The 14,387-nt window shown below is 45.3% G+C and overlaps 1 pseudogene across 1 annotated transcript; it reads right to left on the bottom strand.

The window, feature by feature from the left end:
• Positions 1-12,572: 12,572 nt before the first annotated feature.
• LOC311505815 (tripartite motif-containing protein 16-like) lies at positions 12,573-14,137 on the bottom strand (annotated as a pseudogene). Its single transcript has 2 exons — positions 12,790-14,137; positions 12,573-12,645 (listed from the first exon to the last, which is right to left on the bottom strand). The product of its transcript is annotated as a tripartite motif-containing protein 16-like (transcript).
• Positions 14,138-14,387: the final 250 nt, after the last annotated feature.

Below are 14,387 nucleotides of genomic sequence, written 5' to 3'. Positions count from 1 at the left end.
TGACATGTCAGCCATCCTTCAATCCAAAGGACAGCATCACTGCTCCCACTGACTGCAATGTTCTTCACATTATATGTGAGTTAGCAATACACACAGTATTCATGTGTCAATTTGTCACCTCTAGTGTGTGGCCCGGCCCTTTGTTTATTTTTTGTATTTGGCCCTCACTAAAAAAACTTTGAACACCCCTGGCCTAACCGTTAGCCTAACCGTTAGCCTAACCGTTAGCCTAACCGTTAGCCCATTACCTACACATCCACAACTCGTTAAGCTAGGTTGACTACATTAAATATAACACCAGTACAGCATAAAAGTAACCACTGTAGCATATCTCTGAGTGTGGTAATTGCAACCTCGTCCAGTTTGTCCATATTATGATTCTGATATCCACAATGGACAAAAGCAGCGACAAGTGACCTCAGAATTAGCTGTGCATTTCAAATTGCAATGGACCCCAAGAAAGAAAAAAAAAAAAGCGCGACAGCGTGGATTGTACCATCTTTCAAGGGGGAGCCTAATTAAAATTAAACTTAAGTTTAATTTGCATTCATGCAAACTATATTTATCTAAATACGTTCATATTACTTCATAATTATTAAAATCGAGTGACATCTATGTGATAATTGATACATGGCAAGTCGTTTCTGTGATGTGTCACCAGGTCATCTTCGGTTCACGTTCAGAGGCAAACGCGGTCGGCAGCTAGCTAGCTAATGCTAGCTAAAAACCAAACTGGAAGATGTTTGGCGCTGTGTTGTATGCTTTGTGTTTGTGGCTCTCACTCTCATGTGTTTTGTGGAATCGATGGATGCACCAAAGAGTACTGAGTCTACAACTCGCTATGGTGTCACATTCAAAGAAACCACCACGAACACCTGGAAAGTGGCAGCAGCAAGTCACGGGGAGAGAGGACAACAGCGACCCCAAGCAGGGGAGCCTCATCAGCAGTGAACAGAAACATGTGGGCATACAGGCCAGCTGATGCCACGGTGGAAAACAGAGTCAAACAGACGAAGCAGTGGTGGAAAACAGGGTGCAAGATGTAATGACTGTTGTGCCACGTCCTGCTCTGGACTCTTCTGCATCATGTCAGTCAGAGGTAAGTCTGGTGTTTCCTTCTGTACACAACTACAACCAGCTAAGCTTTACCATCAACCTTTTTGTTTATGTCTCGCCATTCCAACACAAATCTCAACTGGATTGTCATGATGCTGTTTTATAACAGCATATCAGTGTCTGTAGCAACAGTGTGTTTTATGACACATTGGATTTTCTTTTTTTTTTTAACAGGATGACATCAGATGTAACACTCTGACCAGACAAGCTACTGCTGTTATGTTGACTGCAAGACAAAAACACCATCTTTCACAGGTTTGTCCACATACAACATTATTACATTTATGTAATCTGTGGCTTTGTTGATTATCTGCACGTCAAGTCCAAGCTTGGAAATGAGGTCAAAGGAGGTGACCTTGAGTGCTCTTGTTGTGAGCTGAACGAGGCATAGGCCTACCTCTCACTCACTGAATGCTGCACATCTGGGCTGGTGCCTGCAGTTTAAAACATTGTGTTTAAAGTATTGTGTGACATTCCTAATGAAAAAAATAATAATTTACAGTTACCTTATTAGTCTCCATTAGCTGCAACATAACTTGTATCTATGAAATTTGATATTTAATAATTCCTTGTATTTACTCTCTGCTATTTATTTTAGGATAATTTCAAATTTTGAATTTGCTTTTAATTAGTTGGAAAAGCATCATTGTGTTGGTGTCAATGTTATTAATATTCTTATTCTTTATAACAGAGATTCATTCATTCATTCATTCATCTTCTGTACCCTCTTATTCCTGTTAAGGGTCGCGGGGGTCTGCTGGAGCCTATCCCAGCTGTCTATAAAAGAGATTGTATGCTAATAATAAATACTAAATAAAGATGGACTGTTGGGATTTAATCTGCTCTTCTTTCTTGCCTGTTTTTCAGAGAGGTGTGAATGACGTCCAGCATGGTTATTTGTATTATGTCGTATGTTGTGAGTTGTATAGACCAGTCTGCTGTCATCTTAATATGCTAGATATGAAGCAGCAGGTTCTGTCAGGTTCAGATGTTCTGCAATGAAATAAAAATAATTGTTGTTGTTTCATGGCATTCTTAAATTGAGAAGTTGAGCAAATGGTCTTACTCTTAAAATAAATACTCTTACTCTTACTCTTAAATAAAATAAGGCTAATCATTTTTCTAATGCAAAACATGCTTGACGAGAGTATTATTCTTTTTGGACTTATTTCCTTGATACAAGGCCTTTTTTACTTTCTTAAAATTCCTTTTTTGCAGTGCAGTCATGGAAATTTGGCAAAAAGTTATTGAAATGTTATGAAATTCATTTAGTGGGCAACACAGAACTGTTTAATACCTTTTTCCTAATCAGTCAAACTGTATTGTCATGTTTGTCTTGTTTAAAATGACAATAAATTCATTATTATCTGTGCCGATGCACTAGCTCCCATTGCAGGCAATGGGAGCTAGTGCATGCACAGGCAGGCGCAGCCTGCCTGTGCATGGCACATATATTACTATTGCTTTGCGTTTATTATTCTTATATTTCTTCCGGCCAAACTTCGCCGGATAACTCGTCCCAGAGTTTTGAGGAAAAATAGACAAATTGTATATCCAGACGTGCGCCTTGATCGGGAATCGTGTGCTATGACTTTTCTAAGCGATTCTTCCAACGGGGCGAGAATAATCGGGCAAAAACCGGGCGTTTTTTCCCATTGAAGTGAATGGAGAAGCCCGAAAAAATCGCCAACATTCCAAAATGCCCTCCTTCGCTTTGTCCAGCGATTACTCGGCCGTGCTTCGGAGTAGAAAATTGCTTGGAAGTTTGTACGAGGCAAGGGAAGTGTGGCTTTTTAGTCCTGAAAACGGCGTTTCGATACCTGTTACGGTTTGGTCAGGGTCGCAGTTTACGTTTTGGGGAAATTTTGGAAAAAAAATAAAAAATCATCGTTTATAATGGATGTCTATGAGCACACTTTAACTCTCACTCTAGCTTCAGAGTTTCGTCGAAATTCTGAAAAAAAAAAGTTTCAATCTTACCGGGTGGCCACAGGTTTTGAGGTAGAGAGATAAAAAATACATAAAAACGTAGGGATTTTTGTTGGCTTTCAGATGGTGTGTGTTTTATTTGTGTGGGACGTACGGTTTGGGCTCGAGGCTCCTCCGAGCGAGGAGTGCGCCGACAAGTTTTCAAATTTTTCTCCATGTGTGTGTATGTGAAACGCGAGAGCGATTTTTCGACGATTTTTCTCGTCGCATGCTTTTTTTCTAAAACGACTACGGCCACAATTTTCGCAGTACGCGCGTGGGAACAACACTAAATTGTAGAAAACCCTCGGCTGACGCTCACAACGTGTTCGTTTTCTCGATAGGACTTGTAGTTTTTGATTTATGAGCATTTGTTCGGAGGGCAAATCCTAGGGTGCAGGAGAGAAGGGAGTATAACATATAGAATATCATGTGCGGCGTGTAGTCGTGGCAACGGCCCCTGACGAGCAGACTCAGCACAGGTGCACACAGAAAGTGGAGGGAAAAGGGTTCTCAGTGGATAACAGGATCTGCCAAAACATTAGAACTACCCCTTCCACTACTGTAGGGGCCAGAACCTGACACTATGACCCCCACACTCCAACCCCCCCACTTCCCCTGCCACTATAGCGTTACAGACACAGACTGACAAAACATTAGGGACTCTCAGACTGTTACAATGGGGAGGCAGGACACTCCATGACCCCCCCCCCCCCCCTCCCTCCTTCCCTCTCTCTTTCCCTCCCTCTCTTCCTCCTTCCCTCTCTCCCTCCTTCCCTCTCTCCCTCCCTCTCTTCCTCCTTCCTCTCTCCCTCCTTCCCTCTCTTCCCCTCCCTCTCTCCCTCCTTCCCTCTCTCCCTCCTTCCCTCTCTCCCTCCGTCCCTCTCTTCCTCCTTTCCTCTCTCCCTCCTTCCCCCTCTCTCTCCCTCCCTCTCTCCCTCTCTCTCCCTCTCTCCTTCCCTCTCTCCCTCTTTCACTCTCTCCCTTCCTCTCTCCCTCCCTCTCTCCCTCTCCCTCCCTCCCTCTGTTGGTGCTAACGCACAGCTGCTAGGCCTGCTAGCCATAGCTCCTCTCATTGAGTGAATGACAACTTGTCAGCCATTTTTCAGATTTTCCTCCATTTTAAATACAAATTATATCTTTGCTGTAACTCCTGACAGAACATCTCTGACATATTTCCTTCACTTTATGAGGTAATTGAATTTCTAGAATTATTTATATGTTAAGTGTTTGTGCCCAACATAGCTGAACTGGTAGTAGAAGTTAACTATTAGCCGACCAATGAATTAGCCTTAGGCTAGCCTTCCAGCATAGCTCATATATGTTAGCGAGCTAGCGGGCCTAGCCGCGGCGGCTAACCGCGAGCTAACCCGCGGTTATAGCCGCGGCGGCTAACCGTGAGCTAACCCGCAGCTATTTCGAGGGACTAAACCACGAAGCTAACCCGCGGATCTAGCTGCAGAGCCAGGGTTTTTAGAAGGGCATAAAGGACGGCCCTTCTCAGTGTCTCTCTCTCTTTCTCTCAGCCAGGCCTTTAGACCACGCACACTTGAAACTGGACGTCAGCATCATCGGCACAGTCAAAATTTCCGCAGGAATTTTCTAGTTATCTGTGCCGATGCACTAGCTCCCATTGCAGGCAATCCTGCCTGTGCATGGCACATATATTACTATTGCTCGCGTTTATTATTCTTATTTATCTTCCGTAATTTTTCGGTTCGCTTCTCCTCCCAGAGTTCTTAAGAAAAATGGACAAATTGTATATCCAGACGTGCGCCTTAATCGGGACAAGTGTGCTATGACTTTTCTAAGCGATTCTTCCAACGGGGCGAGAATAATTGGGCAAAAAGCGGGCGTTTTGGCCCATTGAAATGAATGGAGAAGCCCGAAAAAAGCGCCAACATTCCGAAATGTCAAGGTTTGCTTTGCCGAGCGATTACTCGGCCGTGCTTCAGAGTAGAAAAATGCTTGGAAGTTTGTACGAGGCACGGGAAGTGGGGCTTTCTTTTCCTGAAAACGGCATTTCGATAGCTTTTACGGTTTGGTCAGGGTCGCAGTTTACGTTTTGTAGAAATTTTGGAAAAAACGTCAGAAATTATCGTTTATAATGGATCTCTATGGCCACACTCTGGCGCTCACTCTAGCTTCAGAGTTTCGTCGAAATTCTGAAAAAAAAAAGGTTCAGTCCTACGGGGTGGCCACAGTTTTTGAGGTAGAGAGATGAAAAATACATAAAAACGTAGGGATTTTTGTTGGCTTTCAGATGGTGTGGGTGTCATTGGTGTGGGACTTACGGTTTGGACTCAAGGCTCCTCCGAGCGAGGAGTGCGCCGACCAGTTTTCGAATTTTCCCCCATGTGTGTGTATGTGGAAAGCGAGAGGGATTTTTCGACGATTTTTCGAGTCGCATATTTTTTTTCTAAAACGACTACGGCCACAATTTTCGCAGTAGGCGCATGGGAACAACACTAAATTGTAGAAAACCCTCGGCTGACGCTCACAATGTGTTCGTTTTCCCGATAGGACTTGTAGTTTTTGATTTATGAGCATTTGTTCGGAGGACAAATCCTAGGGTCCAGTTTTTTTTGGACCTCCTTCTCACTCAGGCAGAGGTGAGAGGCAGAAGGAGACTCCAAACAGCAGGTGGCCCTGGTAGCCATGACAACCGGACCCTAACGAGCTTACACACGCAGCAGAAGAGGAGCACATTCACACCGACACCGAGTGCCAAAACATTATGACCAATCCTGACGAGCAGACTCAGCACAGGTGCACACAGAAAGTGGAGGGAAAAGGGTTCTCAGTGGATAACAGGATCTGCCAAAACATTAAAACCCCTCAAACCATTACTGCAGTACTGTAGGGGGCCAGAACCTGACACTATGACCCCCCCACTCCAACCCCCCCCCCCCCCCCCCCCCACTATAGCATTACAGACACAGACTGCCAAAACATTATGACCCCTCAACCCATTACAGGACTATAGTTGGGTGGCACAATCTGACACTATGACCCCCCCCCCCCCCCCCCCAATCCATTTAAGCATTACAGTAATAGACTGCCAAAACATTATGACCACTTAACCCATTACAGGACTATAGTTGGGCCGCAGAATCTGACACTATGACCCCCCCCCCCCACCCACTCCATTTTAGCATTACAGTAATAGACTGCCAAAACATTATGACCACTTAACCCATTACAGGACTACAGTAGGATGGCAGAACACGACTCCATGACCCCCCCCACCCCTCTCTCTTTCCCCCCTCAGATGGGATTTCTAGAATTATCTATGTGTTAAGTGTTTGTGCCCAACATAGCTGCACTGCTAATATATGTTAACTATTAGCCGACCAATGACATAGCCGGCGGCTAGCCTTCCAGCATAGCTCATGTATGTTAGCAAGCTAGCAGACTAGCCACGAGCTAACCCTCGTTGCAGGCTAAACCGCGGAGCTAGCCGCAAACTAACGGACTGCACCGCGGAGCTAGCTGTGAGCTAACGGTCTAATCCACAGGAGTCGCCGTGAGTTAACAGAAAACTCACACCCATCCACTCATTTTGAGCCTAGCAGCCAGGCCTTTACACCACGCACACTTGAAACTGGACGTCAGCATCATCGGCACAGTCAAAATTTCCGCAGGAATTTTCTAGTTTTTCTTCCGCCTTCTTCCGGCCTTTTTTTCGCCGCGAAACTCGTCCCAGAGTTTTGAAGAAAAATAGACAAATTGTATATCCAGACGTGCGCCTTGATCGGGAATGGTGTGCTATGACTTTTCTAAGCGATTCTTCCAACGGGGCGAGAATAATCGGGCAAAAAGCGGGCGTTTTTTCCCATTGAAATGAATGGAGACGCCCGAAAAAATCGCCAACATTCCAAAATGTACTCCTTCGCTTTGTCCAGCGATTACTCGGCCGTGCTTCGGAGTAGAAAAATGCTTGGAAGTTTGTACAAGGCACGGGAAGTGTAGCTTTTTAGTCCTGAAAACGGCGTTTCGATACCTTTTACGGTTTGGTCAGGGTCGCAGTTTACGTTTTGGAGAAATTTTGGAAAAAAAATAAGAAATCATCGTTTATAATGGATCTCTATGAGCACACTCTGGCGCTCACTCTAACTTCAGAGTTTCGTCGAAATTCTGAAAAAAAAAAGGTTCAGTCTTACAGGGTGGCCACAGTTTTTGAGGTAGAGAGATAAAAAATATATAAAAACATAGGGATTTTTGTTGGCTTTCAGATGGTGTGGGTTTTATTTGTGTGGGACGTACGGTTTGGTCTGCAGGCTCCTCCGAGCGAGGAGTGCGCCGATCAGTTTTCGGATTTTTCCCCATGTGTGTGTATGTGGAAAGCGAGGGGGATTTTTCGACGATTTTTCTCGTCGCATATTTTTTTCTAAAACGGCTACGGCCACAATTTTGGCAGTACGCGCGTGGGAACAACACTAAATTGTAGAAAACCCTCGGCTGACGCTCACAGTGTGTTCGTTTTCTCGATAGGACTTGTAGTTTTTGATTTATGAGCATTTGTTCGGAGTGCAAATCCTAGGGTGCAGGAGAGAAGGGAGTATAACATATAGAATATCATGTGCGGCGTGTAGTCGTGGCAACGGCCCCTGACGAGCAGACTCAGCACAGGTGCACACAGAAAGTGGAGGGAAAAGGGTTCTGAGTGGATAACAGGATCTGCCAAAACATTAAAACCACCCCTTCCACTACTGTATGGAGCCAGAACCTGACACTATGACCCCCCCACTCCAACCCCCCCACCTCCCCTCCCACTATAGCATTATAGACACAGACTGACAAAACATTAGGGACTCTCAGACTGTTACAATGGGGAGGCAGAACACTCCATGACCCCCCCCCCTCCCTCCTTCCCTCTCTTTCCCTCCCTCTCTTCCCCTCCCTCTCTTCCTCCTTCCCTCTCTCCCTCCTTCCCTCTCTTTCCCTCCCTCTCTTCCTCGTTCCCTCTCTCCCTCCTTTCCTCTCTCCCTCCTTCCCTCTCTTCCTCCTTTCCTCTCTCCCTCCTTCCCTCTCTTCCTCCTTTCCTCTCTCCCTCCTTCCCTCTCTCTCTCTCTCCCTCTCTCTCTCTCCCTCCTTCCCTCTCTCCCTCCTTTCCTCTCTTCCTCCTTCCCTCTCTCCCTCCTTCCCTCTCTTTCCCTCCCTCTCTTCCTCGTTCCCTCTCTCCCTCCTTTCCTCTCTCCCTCCTTCCCTCTCTTCCTCCTTTCCTCTCTCCCTCCTTCCCTCTCTCTCTCTCTCCCTCTCTCTCTCTCCCTCCTTCCCTCTCTCTCTCTCCCTCCTTCACTCTCTCCCTTCCTCTCTCCCTGCTTCCCTCCCTCTCTCCTTTCCTGTCTCCCTCCTTCCCTCTCTTCCCCTCTCTCTCTTCCTCCTTCCCTCTCTCCCTCCTTCCCTCTCTCTTCCCTTCCCTCTCTCCCTCCTTCCCTCTCATTCCCTCCCTCTCTTCCTCGTTCCCTCTCTCCCTCCTTCCCTCTCTCCCTCCTTCCCTCTCTCTTCCCTTCCCTCTCTCCCTCCTTCCCTCTCATTCCCTCCCTCTCTTCCTCGTTCCCTCTCTCCCTCCTTCCCTCTCTCCCTCCTTCCCTCTCTTTCCCTCCCTCTCTTCCTCGTTCCCTCTCTCCCTCCTTCCCTCTCTTCCTCCTTTCCTCTCTCCCTCCTTCCCTCTCTTCCTCCTTTCCTCTCTCTCTCTCTCCCTCCCTCTCTCTCTCCCTCTCTCCCTCCTTCCCTCTCTCTCTCTCCCTCCTTCACTCTCTCCCTTCCTCTCTCCCTGCTTCCCTCCCTCTCTCCTTTCCTGTCTCCCTCCTTCCCTCTCTTCCCCTCCCTCTCTTCCTCCTTCCCTCTCTTTCCCTCCCTCTCTTCCTCCTTCCCTCTCTCCCTCCTTCCCTCTCTCTTCCCTTCCCTCTCTCCCTCCTTCCCTCTCTTTCCCTCCCTCTCTTCCTCATTCCCTCTCTCCCTCCTTTCCTCTCTCCCTCCTTCCCTCTCTTCCTCCTTTCCTCTCTCCCTCCTTCCCTCTCTTCCTCCTTTCCTCTCCCCCTCCTTTCCTCTCTCCCTCCCTCTCTCTCTCCCTCCCTCTCTCTCTCCCTCTCTCCCTCTTTCCCTCTCTCCTTCCCTCTCTTCGGCCTTCCCTCTCTCTCTCCCTCTCTCCTTCCCTCTCTCCGTCCTTCACTCTCTCCCTTCCTCTCTCCCTGCTTCCCTCCCTCTCTCCCTCCTTCCCTCTACCTCTCCCTCTCTCCCTCTCCCTCCCTCCCTCTGTTGGTGCTAACACACAGCTGCTAGGCCTGCTAGCCATAGCTCCTCTCATTGAGTGAATGACAACTTGTCAGCCATTTTTCAGATTTCCTCCATTTTAAATACAAATTATATCTGGCTGATTTGCTGTAACTTCTGACAGAACATCCCTGACATGTTTCCTTCACTTTATTAGGTAAGTGAATTTCTAGAATTATTTATATGTTAAGTGTTTATGCCCAACATAGCCGAACTGTTAATAGAAGTTAACTATTAGCCGACCAATTAATTAGCTTTAGGCTAGTCTTCCAGCATAGCTCATGTATGTTAGCGAGCTAGCGGGCCTAGCCGCGGCGGCTATAACCGCGAGCTAACCCGCAGCTATCGCGGAGCCACAGTTTGTAGAAGGGCATAAAGGACGGCCCTTCTCAGTGTCTCTCTCCCTCCCTCTCTCTCAGCCAGGCCTTTAGGGCAGACACGACGCACACTTGAAACTGGACGTCAGCATCATCGGCACAGTCAAAATTTCCGCAGGAATTTTCTAGTTTTTATATATATTGCTGTCATTTCTTAAGTGGTCTAAATCTTAAAATAAGGAACATAATCTTGTTCCTTTGCTGGTATAATTTACAAAAGATGTCCTTACCTTGTTACTAGCTAAACTGAGCTTGACATAAGCTGGTAAATCTTATTAAGAAAAATTAGATATATTTTCTTATTGATATAATAAGACTATTTTTCTTATGTGAAAAATGCTTGGCAAGATTCTTCTTCTTTTTAGACTAAAAACAGGACAAATTTTCTAGAAAAAGGGCTTTTTTTACTTTCTTCAGAATCTGTTTTTGCAGTTACGCCGTGCACGGTCTTTACATTCCCAGGTTTGGAGAAGGAAAAGGAACGGCACCAGGGATCCGGCTCCAAGGACCAAATTATGTGAGGTGAAAAAAGGAGTCACCACTCTTGCAATGAGGATCTCCAAGTCAGCGTTTCTTTATTCAAGCAGTGCACAGAATCTCACATCTTATGTTTTTTTTACTGAGTTTTTTTCTTAGAGTGTACATGACTGCCCAGTTACAGCTAAAAGTGTCTATTCTTATGAGAAGATGTTCCCCAATTATTGACTATCTAGCCTAAGACTCTTATACCTCAAAGTTTATAGAACTAGATAAATGGACATGTTCTCTACATTTTATACAGTGATATCTCTGGGTGACAGTCCAGACCCAATCCCAAGATGAGTTTTTCTTCTGTGATGTTAATTAGGGTTCAAGCAGCGAAGCTGCTGGAAACCTATTGGTTTTGTATGTTTTCCTATTATTATTATTTTTCCTAAATCTTCCGCCATGGGAGTCTATGGCGGCCCATAGAACAGTATGGTCGAAAGTTGTGAAATTTGGCACATAGCTTAAGGGCAGTCTCAATATTACTTTGACTGAGTTACATGTAAGCACTAAGCACGGTCTAGCGCCACCAACTGGTCAAAGTTTGAAGTACATTTGTGCATGTAACTTTTGAACCGTATGTCCGATTTTTGAAAACAAGGTATCGTTGGAATCCTTGGATCATGACGATTTCAACGCACCCTATGACGTCATAATGCGTCATGATAGATTTTTCGCAATTTACGATTTTGTTGAAAAACAAAACTAATTTTCAGCGGTGACAAATTTTGTCCGATTCTCACGGAAATTGGCACAGACCGTCTTCTGACCAATGCGGACAAAAGTTACTATCAGGCGTCTTCAGCTTCAAAACCATTTGGCCGCGCCAGCCAATCAAAATTGGCGGGGAAGGCGCCGTTTTCCATTTGAGCTCATATCTCGGCAACGCATCAGTGCAATGAAACCAAATTTGATAATTTGACGCTGTCCCAAGTGGACGAAAAAAATCTGGTGTCATGTGGCTACTAGAGGGCGCTAAAATTTGCAAAACATTGTTTTTGCTCATGTCTCTTGATGCGTTTTTATTTGAAATGAAATCGTGATATCCACAGATACCGTGGGATTGCCCCAGTGACAGTTCATGCCAACTTTTCGTGTTAGCCAATCACAGTCGGCGGCGAAGCCGGCAAACGGGAAGTTTGCTTATATCTTGGTGACGCCAAACTTGGTCACTCGCTTCGACAGTCCCTTAGAAGTGCGCAATTAAAATTTGGTGCCATTCGGCCACTAGGGGGCGATGTAATTAGGAAAATTGCGTTTTTGCATTTTTGCATTTTTGGTCTTGTGACCAATGCGCACAAAAGTTACTATCAGGCCACTACAGCCAATCAAAATTGGCGGCGAAGGTGGCAAACGAGATACAAGCTCATATCTCAGGAACGGTGTGATGTATCAAAACTAAATTTGGAAGTACGTTTACAGACCCCGTCCCGAGGGGACAAGCCAGATGTCATGTCATTCGGCCACTGGGGGGCGCTGCAATTAGCGAAAGTCTTTTTTTGCCTCCAAATAGTGTCATTCGGCCACCAGGGGGCGATTTTTGATATCAGGGCGAACATAGCTGCTGCTTCTATATTTGACTGTTAATGTTCTTTAAAGGCAATAAATTTAAAAAGAAAGAATAGAAATGGATTTGAATTGATTTAACCCTGACCTAAGATTCATCTGCAACCTTCTTTCTTAGTTATTCTTTAACCTTAAACCATCTTATTCCATCCTCCCTGTCAGTATCACAAAGACCTCATTGAAACTCTGTGGTGTTTAAACTCTGTCAACTTTTATTAATTATTCAAGGAAACTTTATTAGAAGCACAAAAAACAGCAATGAAGAATGTAGAAGTAAAAACCTTTAGATGCCCACGTTGAGACTAACATAAAGTCCATCCATATGTTTTAATGGAAGAATAAACTGGTTATATTGAAGAAAACTCTTTACATCAATCAATATGTCCACATGATTAGATAAATTCAAGGCTCCAGGGAAAAACAAATCAACTCCAATACAACGATAGAACAAACAAATGCAAATAAGTTTTATATCAAAGTCAAAATCCTTGACTTTTATTCCTACTCACTAATTTAACTAGAACTAATAAAAGTTAAACACAAATGACAAAAACAGCAGCTTTATTCATCATGTGAAGCTTCAGCTTGAGACTAAAAGACACATTTTAACCAACTGTCCCTGAAGTGACTTCTGTCTATTTGACTTTAATCAACTCAGCAGTGGATCCATAATAAAGATAAAGTCCAGCATAGAGAGGCTGAGTGAATGTGGTCTGGACTCTGTGGAGGAGAGTCATGGTTTCAGAGACGCTGTAGAAAGACAGAATACCTGCTCTGTGATCCAGGTACACTCCTACTCTGGAGGAATCAGGAACTGAGACGGGAGTTGAGACATTGTTGTAGAAAAATGTATGACTGTTTGTGTCACAATATAATGACCAAGTTTTGTCATTGTATCCAAATGCACATTCACATAAGCTCCCTGCTCTGCTGATATTCTTGTATGTGACTGCTACACAAACTCTTCCTCCTCTCCACTCCACCTCCCAGTAACAACGTCCAGTCAGACTCTCTCTACTCAGGACCTGACAACTACCAGTGAATCTGTCTGGATGATCAGAATAAGACTGTTGTTGTTTCATTCTTGTTACTTTTCTGTTCCCCTCAGATAATAACAGCTCTCTGTGTGCTGTGTTTGGATCCAGTGTGATTTCACATGAATATTTCAAGAATTCATCTCTGGTCTTTGGCTCTGGTTGTGGCAGTAAAACATCCACTTCAGTCACTGTCAGTGAGATGTTTGTCCATGTCTCTCTCAGAATGTCTTGTAGTTTCTCTCTGGTCTCTGTCACAGCTGCTTTCACGTCATCAAAGTTCCTCAGAGGACGAATCTTGATGCTGGATGAGTGTGTAGACTCACTGGGTGGTGGCGGTGAGGGGTAGTTGTGTAGAAACTGGTTGTGATCCTCTGTGTTTAAGAGCTGCTTCAGCTCGGAGCCTTTCCTCTCCAGCTCAGTCATCTCCTGCTCCAGATTCTCCTGAAGATCTTTGACTCGACTCTTTTCAGTTTCCTGCTGGGATCTGACCAGCTGCGTCACATCAGAGCTTGTTTTCTGGATGAGACGGATCATCTCAGTGAAGATCTCCTGACTGTCCTCCACTGTTTTATCAGCAGAGCCATTGATGGACTTCAGTTCCTGTCCAAGCAGCTCCACGTCTTTCTTTCTCTCCTGGATTCCCTGCAGGATTTTTTGTAGCATCACCTCCACCTCCTTCTGCTTCTCTCTCCTTTCTGCAGCAACTGAGACAGTTTCATGGCCTTTATGTTCATCCACAGAGCAGAGATAACAGATACTCTGCTGATCAGTACGACAGAACATCTTCATCACCTCATCATGACGAGAGCAGATGTTCTCCTGGAGCTTCTTGGAGGGCTCCACCAGCTTGTGTTTCTTTAATGGAGCTACATCATAGTGAGGTTGGAGGTGTTTCTTACAGTAAGAGGCCAGACAGACCAGACAGGACTTGAAGGCTTTCCGCTTCCTCCCAGTGCAGACATCACAGGCCACATCTTCAGGTCCAGCATAGCAGTGATCAGCTGGAGCAGCTTGGAGTCCAGTCTTCTTCAGCTGCTCCACTAACTCTGCTAACATGGTGTTTTTCTCCAGGACAGGCCTCGGTGTGAAAGTCTTCCTGCACTGAGGGCAGCTGTAGATTCCCTTCTGGTCTTCTTCATCCCAGTGGCTTTTAATACAGTTCATGCAGTAGCTGTGTCCACAGTGAATAGACACAGGATCCTTCAGTAGATCCAGACAGATGGAACAAGAGAAGGTTTCTCTGTCCAGCTGAACTCCTTTCTGCTCCATTTCACCTCTCAGTGTCGACGACTGTGTGAGTTTCTGTTTGCTAGAAGTCAAACTAGTCTGAGCTCTGATGTAGAGGGGAGGGAATAGGGAAACATGAGGAAATATGAGTGGAGCTGCTCCAGGAAGAGGGAGTGGAATTAGTGGAATTTCCTGGAATTGTATGTTGATTAATTCCAGGGAGGCTATGCAGGAAACTCGGCGGACTTCAAGTCGTCGTCGCTCCTGTCTCTGGCCGACACCAAGGCCAACA

Source organism: Chelon labrosus (assembly GCF_963514085.1).
Source record: "Chelon labrosus genome assembly, chromosome: 1".
In the NCBI taxonomy this organism is placed as follows: Eukaryota; Metazoa; Chordata; class Actinopteri; order Mugiliformes; family Mugilidae; genus Chelon; species Chelon labrosus.
Note: the sequence above shows the minus strand (reverse complement) of the source record. Positions and strands in the feature narration are given on the sequence as shown.